We start from the raw sequence: 15,667 nt of genomic DNA on the forward strand, positions 1-15,667 counted from the left end.
GGCACTGCTAATGCTTGGCTGGCGTATGGACAGCTGGATATTGATGGACCATTTTAGCATGTGAATGAGGGAAGCAGGGAAACGGGGAGCTGGGCTGGGGAGACCGTTAGCGTGTTAATGCAATTCAAACACATTCTTTTAATACTATGGTGGACTCCAGTGCCAGGGGAAGTGGGTGGCTTAAACTACTGCATGATTAGGTTAAACAAATTACTGCCTCATTAAATGGACCCCCAGAGTTTCGCATGCATACATACAAACAGATGTACGCATGTCCATCAATTCTTCTCGTGCACACACAAACAGATACCCAGACATTTATATTGGCAAAGGCATTAGCTTGGCTGTGCATATAGAAAAGGGCACCGCACAAAGGCAATACTCAGGAGGGTACAAGCTCCATCCAATAGACTAATTAACTTCTCCAAATTGCACCAGCCAACTCTCTGTGGTGTCCCAGTTAGCTCTGGATGATTTTACACAATACAGCAGAATGTGTCACCATGCACGGCCGTGTCGACATAACATCTGAGCTGCTCAACTAAAGCCAAGCTAATGACTGCAATTAGCGACGTTAGATTCCAAGCTGAGGACTCAGCTGGTGTAAAGTTGTACAAGCATTCCATGCTTTTTTTTTCCTGCTTCCCTCTGTCTTTTACACAGCTTAACACATTAAAATTGGAGACAAATTATTTTTGCCGGTTGTTTACACAGTCGCTTAGGAAGAGTCACTAGAACGATGTTTAATTTGATTATTTATTTTGATCTGCCCATAAGCCGCCAACCTTTTGGAAATTGAAGAGCTGCAGTGCTTTGACAGCACACACCAATAGCTAAGTCTAATCAGTCAAGTCAATGTTTCATTGCCAATTTAATAAAAAACAAAATCTGGATTTGTTTTGGTGATTTTTTCCAATACCATCAATTGTTGTATTGATGATATTGTCTGCCTGACAAAGACAGAACATATTGAAAAATTATAACAACACAGGAATATAAAGAAAAACAAGTCATCCTATTCTGTCAGAGCACTATATATGAAAAAGTAAACAAATTAATTGAAGAATATAAATAAAAGTAAATTGCTGATTCATTCAACAAAGATCTTAAAGGGAATAGGGCATCTGATGGCAGATGTTGAAAATTGAAGGTCCTCATTTCTTTAGCATTGAGAATGGAGGGGTTCTGGAGAATAAGCTCCTTAACTATTTTGCCTGATGGCAAAAGGACAAAAAGGATGTTATCATAGTGAGAGGTTTGCTCAATATCTTCAGCCCAGTATGAAAAAGGATGATGTTATGTTGGTCATTAATGGTAAGGAATTCCAGTTCCATGAGTTTAGATGCTGCTCTTACAACCGTATTGATTCCCATCTTGTCATCAGCTGAACAACTTAAGCTACCTTAAAATGAGCAGCATCCTTAAAAATATGCCTGACGTCATCCTTCCATTTAGGATCAGAGGATGTGATGCTCTCTATTATCTAATGACCAGTGCATGCAGTACATTTCAGTTTTTGTAGAAGTATCTCGGTTTTGGAGATGTTGATACTTTGTGTGCACCAATCTTTGTGTGCCTTTTTATTTTCCTTTTCTCTATATAGTGGTGCTCATATTGTTGCATATTGAGAGAGAAAGAAATTAAGGTGAATTTGCCAGGAGTATTAATTATTTCAAATGTACCTGTTTGTATAACTATTCCAAGAGTCTTTCTAGGAAGGGAAATATAATTTTCTACAATTACTGACCAATTGTAAGGGAGTTCCAAGAATATCTATAAAAAAAATAAATAAATAAAAAAGATCAAGTGGTGGACTTGTAACCCCTGCAAGGATCTCATCTTGGCATAACCACTCAAGCACCTGCCAGCTTACCCTTGGCTAAATAATACATGTAACTCATGGGGCGCTTGTCACACCCAATTGTACACTCGTAATCAGTCCTGAGGGGAGTAAAGAGTGGCGGAGGGACAAGGCAAAGAAAGCAATCCTTCTTACACAGTCAGACTTAAGTACACACACACACGCACCAAAGGCTTATTGACAAAGACTCCTGACATCTGTGGATTACAGAAGATTCTTGAGATTATGTGGTAAAGATGAGTGTCGGCAGATTAGGCTCACCACTAAGAATCTGGCTAAAGTCTGTCAATTTTCACAGATTGGAGTAAACGGCACAAGTGAGTGTGTGTCTTGATGGCCACTGCAGTCTTGCAGCCCACAAACAATGGACAGCTGGAGAAACTTGCCCCATATCCGCATGTCAACAGGGCCAAAAGTCAGAGTGACCCAAGGCTATGGGAGCATTTCCCATCAGACGCCTGTTTCACTGCTGAGGCAGTTTTGCTCCCAGAATAGCAAATCTGCAGAAATCTAATCTTTGATGTCTCATCTAAAATAGATTGAGCCATTTTCTGCCAGAGGAATGGAAGTAAAGCTCAGCAGCTAGTGCTACATTTCACTTGAATTATTTTATAAGTTAAAAGGAGAAAAAGCACTTTTAATTTATCCTTTGAAGTAGATGGTAAAGTTATTTTCGAATCACCTTCTGCAAAGTGTTTTGGGAGAATATATATCTCTGAAAGAGATTTCTTTTACTTTTAAAAGAAAACAAATACTCTTTATTTGTTTCACATTTTTGTTTCATTTTACAGCCAGAACCTACGATGTATTAACTCAAAGTAGTATATAACTGAAATAAAACGAAAAGACTTTTTCAGCATAAATATCTGAAAACTGTGGTGTGGATTCATTGTTCCGCCCCCTTTTCTTTGGAAGACCTAAACAAAATTTGGAGCAAAAGTCATCCAGTGAGTAAATAGAGCCCCCCTATTCAGCAAAAGGCCTTGCAGATGTACAAAGGTGTGTAAATACAAGATAGTGTATTTGATGGTTAAAATTTAAACCACTAATTTTTTAATTAAAATTCAAGCCTTTATTTAGAAACTTTACATAATCATGTCTCAAGCACTCAACCATAGCAATATATCAAAGATCCCTGTTCCTCGGGCGAACCATTATATCCCCCATTTCTTTTATCAGCTCTCTGCTGCTCAAGATAATTAAAATTTTGGTGAGGCCTAATCATTTGGACACAGCAAATGATTTGATTTAACCTTGATTTAACAGGAAGAACCCCTGGAGATGGAAGCAGGAAGCTTATATAATGGACATGAATAGTAAAGAGACTGACAGTGAACCTGTGGGAATTTGATAACCACCATCAGCTCCAACCCCAATCTGGAAAGGTGCCAACAGGACGGGGAAAAAAAAAAGGATTGCCGCTGTCACAGGATAAGGACACGGGGTTGTATAGCACTACAGAAACACACATTCATTCACACACACCAGAAGACAAATACTAAAGCACACACATATGTTTAAGATATGGACAACCATCTGTGCTCACCACCTTCAGCTTCCCCTCATCTGCAGCGCAGAGGAAACCATCTGCTCAAAAGTTCTAAATAAGTGAAGCTATTTGCTATAGTCATCATTTGTCATAATATTCTGTGACAATGCTGTCACAAAACAGGACAACACTCTTATTTTCCAAAAAATTACACATTTAAGCTTAGGTTCCAATAGAAAAAATTATGTGACTAGTTTAATGAATGTGGCATAAAAATCCATAAAATCAGACAAAAAGACTGTTTTTGTTTGTTTTTAATTTTGCAACTTCAGAACATTAATTTTTTACCCTCCAGTTAGACAAGACCAAGTTTAACTCATTCTCTTCAGACATTTTACTCTTTCTGGCTTTTTAAAATTTTAGTTCACCATCTGACCAGATATTGCTCTTGGTCAACTTATTATTATTTCTCAAACCTCATTCTAGCCATTTTGGCTTGATGATGGATGCTTAGCAGTTGGTTGTTCTTCCTGATGCTAACCAAATACTTCCTCCAAGACAAGATGGCTTCCGACTATGCAATGGACCTGGCTCTTGGTTGGCTGACTGATGGCTTCCACCTCATAACAACTGACTGCCACTATGCCCATTAAACCATTGTGTTTATGTTGAGACTGTCAGCTACAGCCAGCCCTTATTGAGCTGTTTTACATCCTCATTATCTGGAGAAGAATTCCCATACTGACCACCTGCAGAAAGGCCTTTCGAAAAGAAAGTATTTTATTTGCTGGAAACCTTGAACTCTTTCTCCAGTCTGCTGAGAGGAAAGTGGAGAAGGTTGGATTTGCATGCCATACTCTACCTACATTTTTGAAAATATAGCTTTTTAGTCATACGTTTTTTTGGTTTGGTTTTCTCCAGAGACTAGAAGATGCTGCCAATAAGTCATACTGACTTTATTAACATAATGAAGCTCATACTCTGATCAGACAAATTCTATGCTTCATATTTTGTTATGACAAAATAAAGGTACTTTTTTGCTGGGCAGGAGATTATCCAGTTTCATCTGTTTTAGATCTGAACCTTGAGCTAGAACTTTCTCCATTGGTCAACTATTTTGATTTCTGTACTCATAGATTCAATGTCAACTTGTGACAGAAGAAAGAATATAGTTCATAATAATCTTCGCTGGACAATAGGATGCACATATGTAAAGTTTACCATCAAACTTCTTTTATCACTTTAATCAAGTAAAATTGTTAAAAAATGAAAAAGAAATTCTCAAATTTAGCTTCATGTCTTATTTTTGCTTTTTAGGCTTACCTTTGCAAGGCTTTAGAAAAATAAAGACTTCAATTGGGGTGTCTTTCAACAGAAGCAAAATGCATAAAAGGTTAAATGCCAACAATTGAAGGCAGAAGAGGCCGACAATTAAACACTAAAAAAAAATGCTGCATTTTTCTTTTTTTTTTATCTTATATGAAAAGGTAAAAGTATATGTGTTGGGATAATAAATTGTATTGTCTGAGTCTTCTTGCACTTGCAGCAGCAATTTACAAGATCATCTTTTATTGGCTTGTTTTTGGGAGTGTAATTATGCATAGCAGTCTGTTCAGTGATCCTAGTGCAGAAATGTCAACTTGCCAAAAATGAAACAGTGCAATAACAGTTAATTTTTCGCTGGGTAACTCCTAAAGCTTGTAGCAAAACTGAAAAGGTGGTCTAATTCAACACAAGCAAATTAAATTGGGCAGCAAAGTGAGTGTAGAAAATAACAATCCTTGAAGACCCTCAGAACATAAGAAGATTTTTACACATCTTTTTCATTTCCAATCCAAACTGCATACAGTATACAGCACAACCGAGTCCCACTTCTCCGTTTTAAGATTTGTATGAATTGCTGGAGTCCAGGGTAGAATGGATATATGTCCTGATCATTTATTGTATTTCACTTATATATTTTACAGCAGAGCTACTAAACCTCTTTTAACAGTTCTGAGTCAAAATTGTCAAGTTAAACATTCTCAATGTTTATAACTAATTTTCTCCAGTTAAAATTACAAAAATAAATTCTGTGATGGTGAACAAAGTATTTGACCTACTTGGCATTAATCTAAACATACATTATGCATATGACCGTAAACTGTGAAGCTGACAGTAAAATTGTTGTTGAAGAGGAATCACTGTTGATCCAAAGCAAGAGGGTATCGTATGCTTGTCGGAAAAGCAAACAATTTGCTCATTTTTCCGAAAACGCTCCTTGTACTGTCAGTGAATTGTTGCATCCGTTTTCATTTGACCAGAAATGAAAACGGATGTTTTCAGTCCTACTTACCACAAAATTAAAAGAAAACCACAAAAAAAGCATTGCCAGTAAAGGAAAAATACTTTGTGCTGTTTCTGACATTTCACATTTTAAGATTTATTTGAAAATCTCACAATAAAGAATTATAAAAGTAATTGTTTCCACAAGCTGCCTGAAGTGATGTAAGCAAATGCACTGAATGTGGAATGTGTACTTTTTCTATATAGTGGTCAGAGCCCACACAAAGCCATTTAAAGGGCCACACATAGCCACAAGGTGGTCTACCAGCTATACAGTGTACACAGTATGTGAACATCAGGCTTCAACTGTCTGTGCTCAGACAGTAAAACACACTTCATTTAATAAGTTTTACACTCCATTGAACTCAATCACCAATGATATTCTGAAAGAAGCAACATTTCCTATTCATTTTTTTTTTCTCAACAGCAACAGATACTTTGTCAACACACTCCTGTAGACTTTTCTAAAATCACATCACACCTTGTTCCTGCTGACAATGTTCTGCAGAAGTTCTGGGCAAACATTATTCTGTTTCCTCCCGGTTTTGACATGAGTTGCTAATAATAAAACAAACGTGGGCAGCCTACATCACAGTTTTGCATGTTGTGCACAGGAAAAGAAACTGGTTTTGAACACCGGTGCCCTCAACTGGAGCTGTGACTCTCGCTGGGAGTGTGGCTTGAAGAAAATCACATACAAGTCAACCACTCCTTATAAAACCTGACTGCATCATGCCCACAAATTCAGTCACTTTGGAAATAAATTTCACACAGGATTTGGTCGTATGAATTTCTCAGCGACCCAGAAGTTTGCTTCTGTTCAGTAAAACAAAAAACTCGCCCCTCTCACCACATCTGTTTGGTGTCCTGTAAAAAATTGCATACAAACAAACCAAACCAAAAATTAAGATGGGCTGCTTTAAAAAGTAACAGTGGAGTGAATATTTGTCTGCCTTTTACTTCGATATACAAAACAAAGGCTCATTCCAGCACTTCTAATCATTTCCCTTTTTTCTGGCAAAAGTAGTTTGCCACTGCTATTTTAGACCATCAGCGAAATCAAAAGTAGGCATACTGGCAGCTGAATATGTATACGTTAAGCCATTACCTCCACCAGTTCCCATTTTTCCAGATTCAGGACTGACACATATCCAGCGCGGCAGCCGATCCACAGCACTATGGCGAGATGAATAGTCCATCATCCCTGCTTCTTTCTCTCCCTCTTCACTCTGCTCTCTTCCTCTTGCTGGAGCTGTTTGCTCAGCTGTTCCTCTTTCTGACCGCATTTATCCCAGATGAGAGGCACAGCTTACCCCGTTAATCTGTGCTGTGTGTGTATGCGTGTGCGCGTGTGTATCCATTCAAGGCATTCCCTCTATGCTGCCCCCCATGAACATGTTAAGACACACCCTGATCAAAGGATACACATACATACACACACACACAAAATTATAGTGTAGAAAAACAGCAGATTTTCCCAGCAAGAGTCAGATATTAAGTGAAGGGCATTCAGAGCATGTGCCTACGACATTTTTGTTTTGGAAAATCAAATGTCATTCGACATTTCAGCCAATAGATGTACAGTTATTCAACATTTTTAGATCTTTACATAAAGCAATTTTTGCAGCAATACAATTATGGAAACTTTATTAGGGCGATTGTAATCTTGAAGACCTAAGGACCGCATATACAACACATTCAAGTGCTTATTTTGCCTGTTTGAAATGGGAAGATCTGATTATTTTCTAATGAATGAATACACCAATACCAATTGCACCAAGTCAAAATATTAGCAATGCTCTTGAGCAAAAGAGGTTCAGACTTAGCCATTTTCATCATCAGTGAGGTGTTTGCAAATAAAGCTTGGCATGAGATGCAAATAAACAGGAAACAGTGACTAAAACAAGTTGATCAGTGCAACGGTGAGTTAAGCACAGCAAAGCAGTTCCACTTTGCCTTTTTGGAGTAATAATACTGCATCTGTCACAGAACATGAAGGATTTAGATATGTTGGGAATTTGATTGAAGTCTGACATTTTTGTGAGAACAAGCTGCTAAAACGAGTGCAGAGACTGCGGTTCACATTTACTCATGCTAATCATTGAACGCTAGTATAAAAATGTTAAAGACATACAAATTTAAAGAGCAGCTGATCCTCACACACAAATCTACATAACTATTTACCTTTACTTGAAAAAAAAGGCTAGAATTTTTTTTTTCATCCAAGACAAGATTTGGAGTGAAATTGTGCTTTACAAATAAACTAAATTGAACTGATAACTATGTGAGGTTAGCTGGGCCAAATACTCTCATCAGTACAGCAAACTGATTACTGGGATTGTTTTCGGCTTAAACCTGCTTACTGGAGAAAAAGAAAAAGATTAAGTGATGGTATAACATGGCAGTGGTTAGCAGACAAGTCAAATGGGTATTGATTACCTGCTTTCATGCATACTCAATATTATACAGTTCTTTATATTTGTATATTAAGTTGATTCATTCTGTATTTGGACAACAAAAAAGACGTTAAGCATAAATCTTAAGACAACACAGAACAGACATTATTGAAATCTGTGACGTCTGATGTAGAACAAACATTTTATGTGCCCAGTGCAAGCATAGAACATGTTTTCAGATGGGGGAAAAAAAAATCCCGCTGTCTAATGTAACAGCGTCCAGACATGAGCAGCTGTTGTTGTGGTTGACCCAATCCCCAGCCACCTATTTGTCTTCCGGTCTGTGTTCTGTCAGAGAGACAAAGAGAATCCCTGCTCAATGGGGGGATGAAAGTGGCACGCTTGATCTGAGAAATTTTACCTAATATTTTACTGGTAAAGACCACATTAAACAAAAAACAAATATTTAAAGTCAGTCTTTCTCTCAAAAGCTTTAATTACGACCCTCCATGTTTGCCAATGTGAATGTCTCCATCCTATAATACTCTGAAGGTTTATCTGCCTCCAGAACCTCCCATACACTCAGAAAGAAATTCCCACCTGTCCTGTACAGCAGACTGTCTACAAAGTGAAACAAATAACCCTTCCCTTCCCTCTTAGGAGAAAGTATTTACGCCTTTACGGAGATTTATGCCACAGATGATAAAACAGAGCAGTGGGAAGCTAGAAGCTTAAATGCTGCCTTTGTTTTTTGTTTTTTTTCTAAACACTGACTATTTTTCCATCTATCACTTCTGCAGCAGTACTGTGGTCCAGCTGATCATGTAACACCAAGGATATACGTGAACTTTGAGGTGTAGGTGTAACAAGGATACAAATTTTTGTTAGGATTTTCAGATTCATATCACCATTTTTGCTCATACACTCAAAACACATGGTTAATAATACTCATTTTTTAAAACACAACTTTTTTTTCGTCAGTGTAATGTACCACAGCATGTATTTTCTACTTTGATATTAAAATTTTATTTTAAAGAAATAGCCTTGGAAAATTTCTGTTTTCCGCATTTTTTTATTTTATTTTATTTTTTATTTTTTATTTTACTGAATTGCTTCCAACTTAAATATCTCTGTTTCAAAAACTCAATTTTTCTAATGGAAAAATGTTACATGGTTCTAATAAATAATAATATGAAACATTAAAACACAACTAAAGGTTGGGGCTCTTGGCTAGACCAGCTATCTTCCAGAGTGGAATGAGTAGAAAAAAGTGACAAATAAGTAGCTAAAAAGTATTCCTTCCATTTTTATTCAGCTCCACTAAATCAATACTGTGTATAAACACATTTTGCTGCAATTACAGCTCCAAGTCTTTCCTTGTATGCCTTGCCCAGCTTCAAAGACTACAAATTGGATCTGGTAGGAATTATGTTTGCAACTCATCCGTGTGAAAGCAGAGATAGTTTGGCTCTGTCACAATTTCTGAATGGCCAGAATAATTACATAAACAACCACATCATGTTTTGTTTCAGGAAACTCACACCATTCAGCATTCATAAGTATAATGGGGTCGTTAGGTTTTCCTCCTTCAATGTTCTGGTCCTTCCAATGTGCTGTATTTGAGCAAAAGTTAAAGAAACAAACCAGCTCTGGATGTCTTTGCTAGACAAAAGCAACAAATACATAAATCATGTCAAAATGTATTTCCTATTGTTTTCATCTATCCACAGTCTTGCTAACTCGGAGCAGTCCACCCCTGAACATTGTGGTGTGTTGTCTGAACATGTCTCCTGAACATTGGGCTGGACAGTTGTAGCTTTTAATAGCATTGCCTACATAGCACACACTTCTGATCTACTTCAAACTGTACATTATGCCGGACAGCCGAGCTTCACTGCTTTGTTCTGACAACTCTTCAGCTACTGACAACAACAGCAGGATCCGCACACAAATGCATAGTCTTGGGAATTAGTGAAAAGGAGCCTGAGCCTGAACCTGTCGAAAGGAAAACATTCATCATCTTAGCTGTCTAAATGAAAGATGGTGAAGATTGTTCCGTACGATGAATAGGATTATTGATGTTGTGTGGGTTATATATGAAAAGGAGAAGGAAGAAAATTATATTTTTTAGTTTATAATAAACATCTTAATGATTTTCAGGTGTCTTTGTTGCTTTTGTCCTGACATATTGCTGCCGTTGGTTTGCGATTTAAACTGAGTTTAGACTTTGAAGATGAAGTATCAGCTCTGGAATGATATGTTTTTTTGATTTTACATATTTGTTAAAACCGTCATGACGTTATTACAGTAGAATATGATTCAGATAACCTGCAGTTGTTCGGCAATCATCTGCAGAAATACAACTCTCTGGGTCAGGTACACCCAGTCACAAACAGGGCAAAGCTCTTAGAACTGTCGATCACGCCGGTGCACGTGCTTGAAGAAGCAGGATTCACAGCTCTAAGACCCACCTCCTGGCTCTGATTGGTTGTTTTTGATCAGGAGCTGCATATTTCTGCACGTGGCAGAAGAAGCACAGGGAAAAGACAGAGGAGCTTGATTTTTTTTTTTCAAATTTCTAACATTTGAACAAATATCCAGAAATCATATCTTCATAAATGTCGCCTGACACTTTTAAATTTGAAGGTAAAATCACTTCATAAATCAAAAGTTACTTGTTTTTAAAGGTGCACAAGATATGTAGATAGGATAAATTATATATCGACTAAAAAAAACTTATTATATAGTAAAAAATTTGAAAAATAGTAATTTGGGTAATTGCCAATTTGCTTTTTATATAATAAATGTGAGAAAACCAACAAAATAAACCCATAATAAGAACAATCAAAGAATTTCGAATAGATGGATCTCATTAATGTCAGAAAGGAATACATTTTTTAAAATAAAATATCCAGAAACTTTTATTTTTCCTGATAAAATTGATATTACAGCTTCTTTGTTCAACCAGGGAGCAAGGACTTTCACCTTCATTACTGAATGCATTTTATGACTGAATGCATTATTGGTTTTTTTTTTTTTTTTTTGTTCTGTCGTTTGCTTTTGTATTTGAACAAAAACAGTTTGGTGTTTTGTACCGACCCCGACGAAGGCCACATGCTGAGAGTTTGTCAGTTAATAAAGTTGATTTCTCTGCAAAGTTTTTCTAAAAAATGGGAAATGTTCTTCTGTTCCAGTTGATGCACAGATTAGCAATCACTAAACAGAAAAAAAGAAGACGTCTCATTTTTGGAGGAAATCAATTTAATTTGGAGCGGTGTGCAATGGGCTGAAGCATTCTGTTCACTTCCAGCCAATAATGACACCATTAAGAAATATTTTAATGGTCAAAGGAAATGTTTTTTTTTTTTTTTTACTGAAGTAAGGACACCATTCTATGTAATTAACAGTAAAAGTACAGTAAATAATTCTTCACTGACTCAGTGAGCACAGTCTGCTCAAGAAACTCCACTGCTAATAAAGCTACATTTAGATGCAATGGCCAGCTCTCCATTTTAATGGTGACTGATGGAGGTCGCAGACACATTATTGCTCGCAGTTCATCAAGTTAACTTTGCACATTAGGAAGTTGAATTAGTTTCCTGGAGATTCTATCAGCGGTAATTACAAGATGAGCAGAAATATAAAAGGCTATGGGAGTAGAGGGTTCAAGTGGTTTAACCCTTTGTTCTTCGGCGTCCACAGCATATAAATAGGATGCACAATGAAAGGTGTGAACTTCGTGTATACCATTAAAGATATAGAATATTTCATAAAAGCTGTACAGACAACAATGATCAAACCAATAAAAAGAAGAAGAATGTTTTATGTTCTTATTACGTACACGCATGCTTGATATTATTTGTCTCCACTGCTGTTTGTCTATTTCCTCCCCTGCTATCATTCTATCTTTCCCTGCTTTTCAATTTTCTTGTTCCTCGTCTCGCCTGTCCACCGTTAGCTGCAGTGCAGATTGCAGTAAACCCAGAAAATCCTCTTCATCTCACAGCACCAATACCATCTGCACTTGGTCTGCCCTCGGCCACTTTTAACAGCTCCATGTGCCCTGCAGCATTTGGGACAGAAATGGATACCAAAATGCTAGCCACAAAATTTATACACAAACATGACACGACAGGGCATAGTGTCTGCTGGTGTGTGTTTGTGCTCCTGAACACATAGTATGCGAAACTGATTTTATCACATTTAATTTGGAAATGAGGAACTTAAAATAATTATACCAGAACTCAGCATCAACCAGTAAACATTCTAATGAACGGAGATATTTTATTTGGCAACACGGATGCAGACGGAGGGAGGCTGGAAATAGAATACCTGAAATTCTATTTATAGCTTTTGGCTCATGGATTTAGCTTTTTAGTAAGAGGGGATCTTTACTGTTTCAGCAGCACCACTATTAGTCATGGTTCAGTGACCTGGAGTTGTAAGACAAAAATAGAATAGAGCTTGTTCATTCTGCCCTTGGGGCCTTTTTGACTTGATTTTAAAATGACCCAGTCTCCAGAACACTTTGTAAGTGGCCAATGGTAATCTTAGCATTACAACTGATTACATGTTTTTCATAAACCAGCCATTTCCAGGAAAATAACTGCATCTGAATCTGAAGCACAGTGCAGGAGGTGTCATGATTTGAGAACGCTTTCGCCAGCAGGATCTGAGCAGCTGACCATCAAAGAATGTGAAAAATAAACCCCAGCCGATGCTCTCCTGTAAATGCTGTGAGGTATTTTGAAACAACCTGAACAGGCAAGAAATCCTCTGAGACCTCCCAGGTAAAAGTGAGAAAGTAAGATTGGAGACGGGGGACGGTTATAAGAGGCATCTCGGTGTAGTTATTTCACCCAAAAAGTGTAATAAATACCCCATGGCTATTTTAGGTAAATTGGTCAAAATTGGCAGCACTTCATTAGCTTAAAAATAGCACAAGTATAATGACGTACTTTGAACACTTTGATTTATTTGATCAATTTGCAAACAAAAATTTCAGATACAACCTAAAGTCTTGCTAGCCCCAAAGTGGATAAAAGGCAGCTAATATAAAACAGTGTGACAAAACCACCCATCTGTTCTGAGTGTTGGCAGGTGGCTTTATGTGTAATTACCTAACTAGTAATGACCTGTAACGCTCAAGGAGCTACTGTGGTGGCAGAGCTTAAAGTCATAAATAAAAGAAATGGCAGCTTTCCTCCCTCGTCAAAAATTAGGAGCATTAATATTTAAATTGTCCAATAAATAAAGGTGGCCGGAGGGGAAAGAATGGGTGGAGTGGGTGATTGGGGTTAATGTATTCGAAGGAGAAAAGAAAGAAAAAAAAAAACAGCAGGCTGATGTCTAAACTGCGGTACCTTGTTTTTACCTCTTGAACTATTTTCACATTTCCACTTCACAACGACAAGGTTCAGTGTCATGTAATTAACAGATAGTGCTTTAAGTGTGTAATTTGATCTCAGTATAAATGCAGCCATTTAACTCCAAGACGAATAAAATCACCAGGCAGTTTAGAATCAAGGTTATAAAGACGACTAAAGCAGAGCTATGCTCTAATGAAATCCATCATTTCAAAATGCCACAACTGTAAACATACCAAACCATAAAAATTTTTAAAAAACTCTGACACTGATAAGTCAGGCAAGGAAAAGATTAACCAGGCAAGCAGCCAAGAGGCTCACAGTAACTCTGGGTGAGCTGCAGACATCCAGACCTCAGGTGGTACAATGTATTGACAAGACAACTATTAGTTATACCTCATAGTGGGAAGCAAAAGTCCGGTTATTATAGGCTACATATTGTGATATGGGCAGATGCTAAACACCCAGGCCTACAACAGACTGGTTTAGAGCGTACTCTGTTTGCATATGTCATTTTGAGTCCAACAAAACTGGAAAATTGTGGGTTTAAAAATATGGGAAATTTTTTACCGCTCGCTCAGAGCTGTCCCACCAACACAACTTACATTTTAAGACGGGTTTACAAGAATCTAAAATAGTCACTTGTCAACCACCTACAAACTACAACTAGGTGCTCAATCTGACAGGCCTACTTTTGTTGACAGTGAAATGCTGTGGAGATTTCTACGAATATTATACATTTGGTAGAACCTAATTGAAAATACAAAAGGGAATTAGAGCGCCTTTATTTAATTTAGATATTTTCATCTGATATATTTTACTTGAAGACATTGCTTGTCCTTAAATGAAAACTTTATATTTTTTATCCTCTGAATTGAGAATGGAGAGAAGAGAGATAATTTCTCTATCAAAATGGGAGACTTGGCAGCTTTGTGTCCAGATATAAACCCAACCAAAAATTGATCTTCCTTGTCGATCACCACCCATCAGAACTGAGCTTCAGTATCAGAATTTCAGTCAGGCAAAGCTGCTAGAGACGTACTGCAAAAGATAATTTCCCAACTTTTTGACTCAGCGGGCGCTGAATACTTCACGGTTTTTCAGGGGATTTTTGTGAGAAAATTTGAAAGTCAACCTTTCTTTCCTTCTGCCTCAGTAAGAAAAATAAAAGGAAAAAACAATGAACCACATTAATTTTCCAAATTATGATGTTAAATAGTAATGGCCTTAAATATCAGGGAGGTTTAAAGTCATATCACGGTGGTTCTGTGGTGAATAAAAGAGACCCGAGTGGAAAAAATGAGACACATCCTTAAAGACCGTCTTTGAAGTTACAGATGGTCAAACAGAGCCCTGGAATAGTTGACCTTTGCATTTTGTTTAGTTGAGCCACAACCCTCAAAGACGACGACCGTACAAAGTCGCCAGAGTGTACCTCAGTCTCCAGAGACGGAGACGTTTGACTCTGAACTTTCCAGACTTATTTCCAGACAAAGAAAAAGGTTCTACCTTCCTGCATTTCTCCATTTGCCTTTTTTTTCCACTTGTGGATTCACTGGAAAAGTAAGAGACACTAAGAGAGGAAAAAAGGAGAAAGAATATGAGAATATTAACACTGGCTAAGTGAAACTCCTGGTCACAGACTGACTGTGAACAGAGAAGCATAAGAGTAAAAGGGCAAAGAAAAATTACAGTTTAGGGTATAAAAGAAGCGAGGCAGAAAGGTTGACAGATGTTGCAGAAACAGGAAGCAGCATTTTCTTTCAATCATATAAATCACAAAAAACTAAGGAATTATAATACAACTATCAAGAATCTAGAGACGAGGGTACAGACAGCCACTTGGCCACTGATCGAAAGCATGAAGGGCGTCAGACTAACGGAGCAGAAAATAAAAGAATCATGAGTCTCGAGGTTCTCTGCAATCACAATCAGAACATCAAGGATATAAAGAAAAAAATGGAGAAAAGAGAAGTGAAAGGACTTAGAAAGCAAAGAAAATAATCTTCCTTATTCCAATCACAGCTAAGGTCTTCCGCGTTATCGGCATCTATAAATACTTAAATCATTGGAGCTTGATCAGTCTAGCTATCGTTTTTCCGAGCGCCTCTGTATGTGTAATCCAGTCAGGCAGCTCAATTTAGCGTCATCAGGCTTACAGGGGCCAACATTCCCACCCTGCAACCCCCCACCTCCTCCTTACCCACCATTGGGTATGGTGGAGTCCAGT

General features: G+C 37.6%; 1 protein-coding gene across 5 annotated transcripts in view; it reads right to left on the reverse strand.

Annotated features, from left to right (window-relative positions):
* Positions 1 to 15,667, reverse strand: part of LOC129372266 (kazrin-like) — a 157,613-nt gene that overhangs the window by 72,273 nt on the left and 69,673 nt on the right. The gene's annotated exons all lie outside the window — the stretch shown is intronic.

The sequence above is a fragment of the Poeciliopsis prolifica genome, unplaced genomic scaffold (genome assembly GCF_027474105.1).
Source record: "Poeciliopsis prolifica strain line A6 unplaced genomic scaffold, Auburn_PproV2 SCAFFOLD029, whole genome shotgun sequence".
NCBI lineage: Eukaryota > Metazoa > Chordata > Actinopteri > Cyprinodontiformes > Poeciliidae > Poeciliopsis > Poeciliopsis prolifica.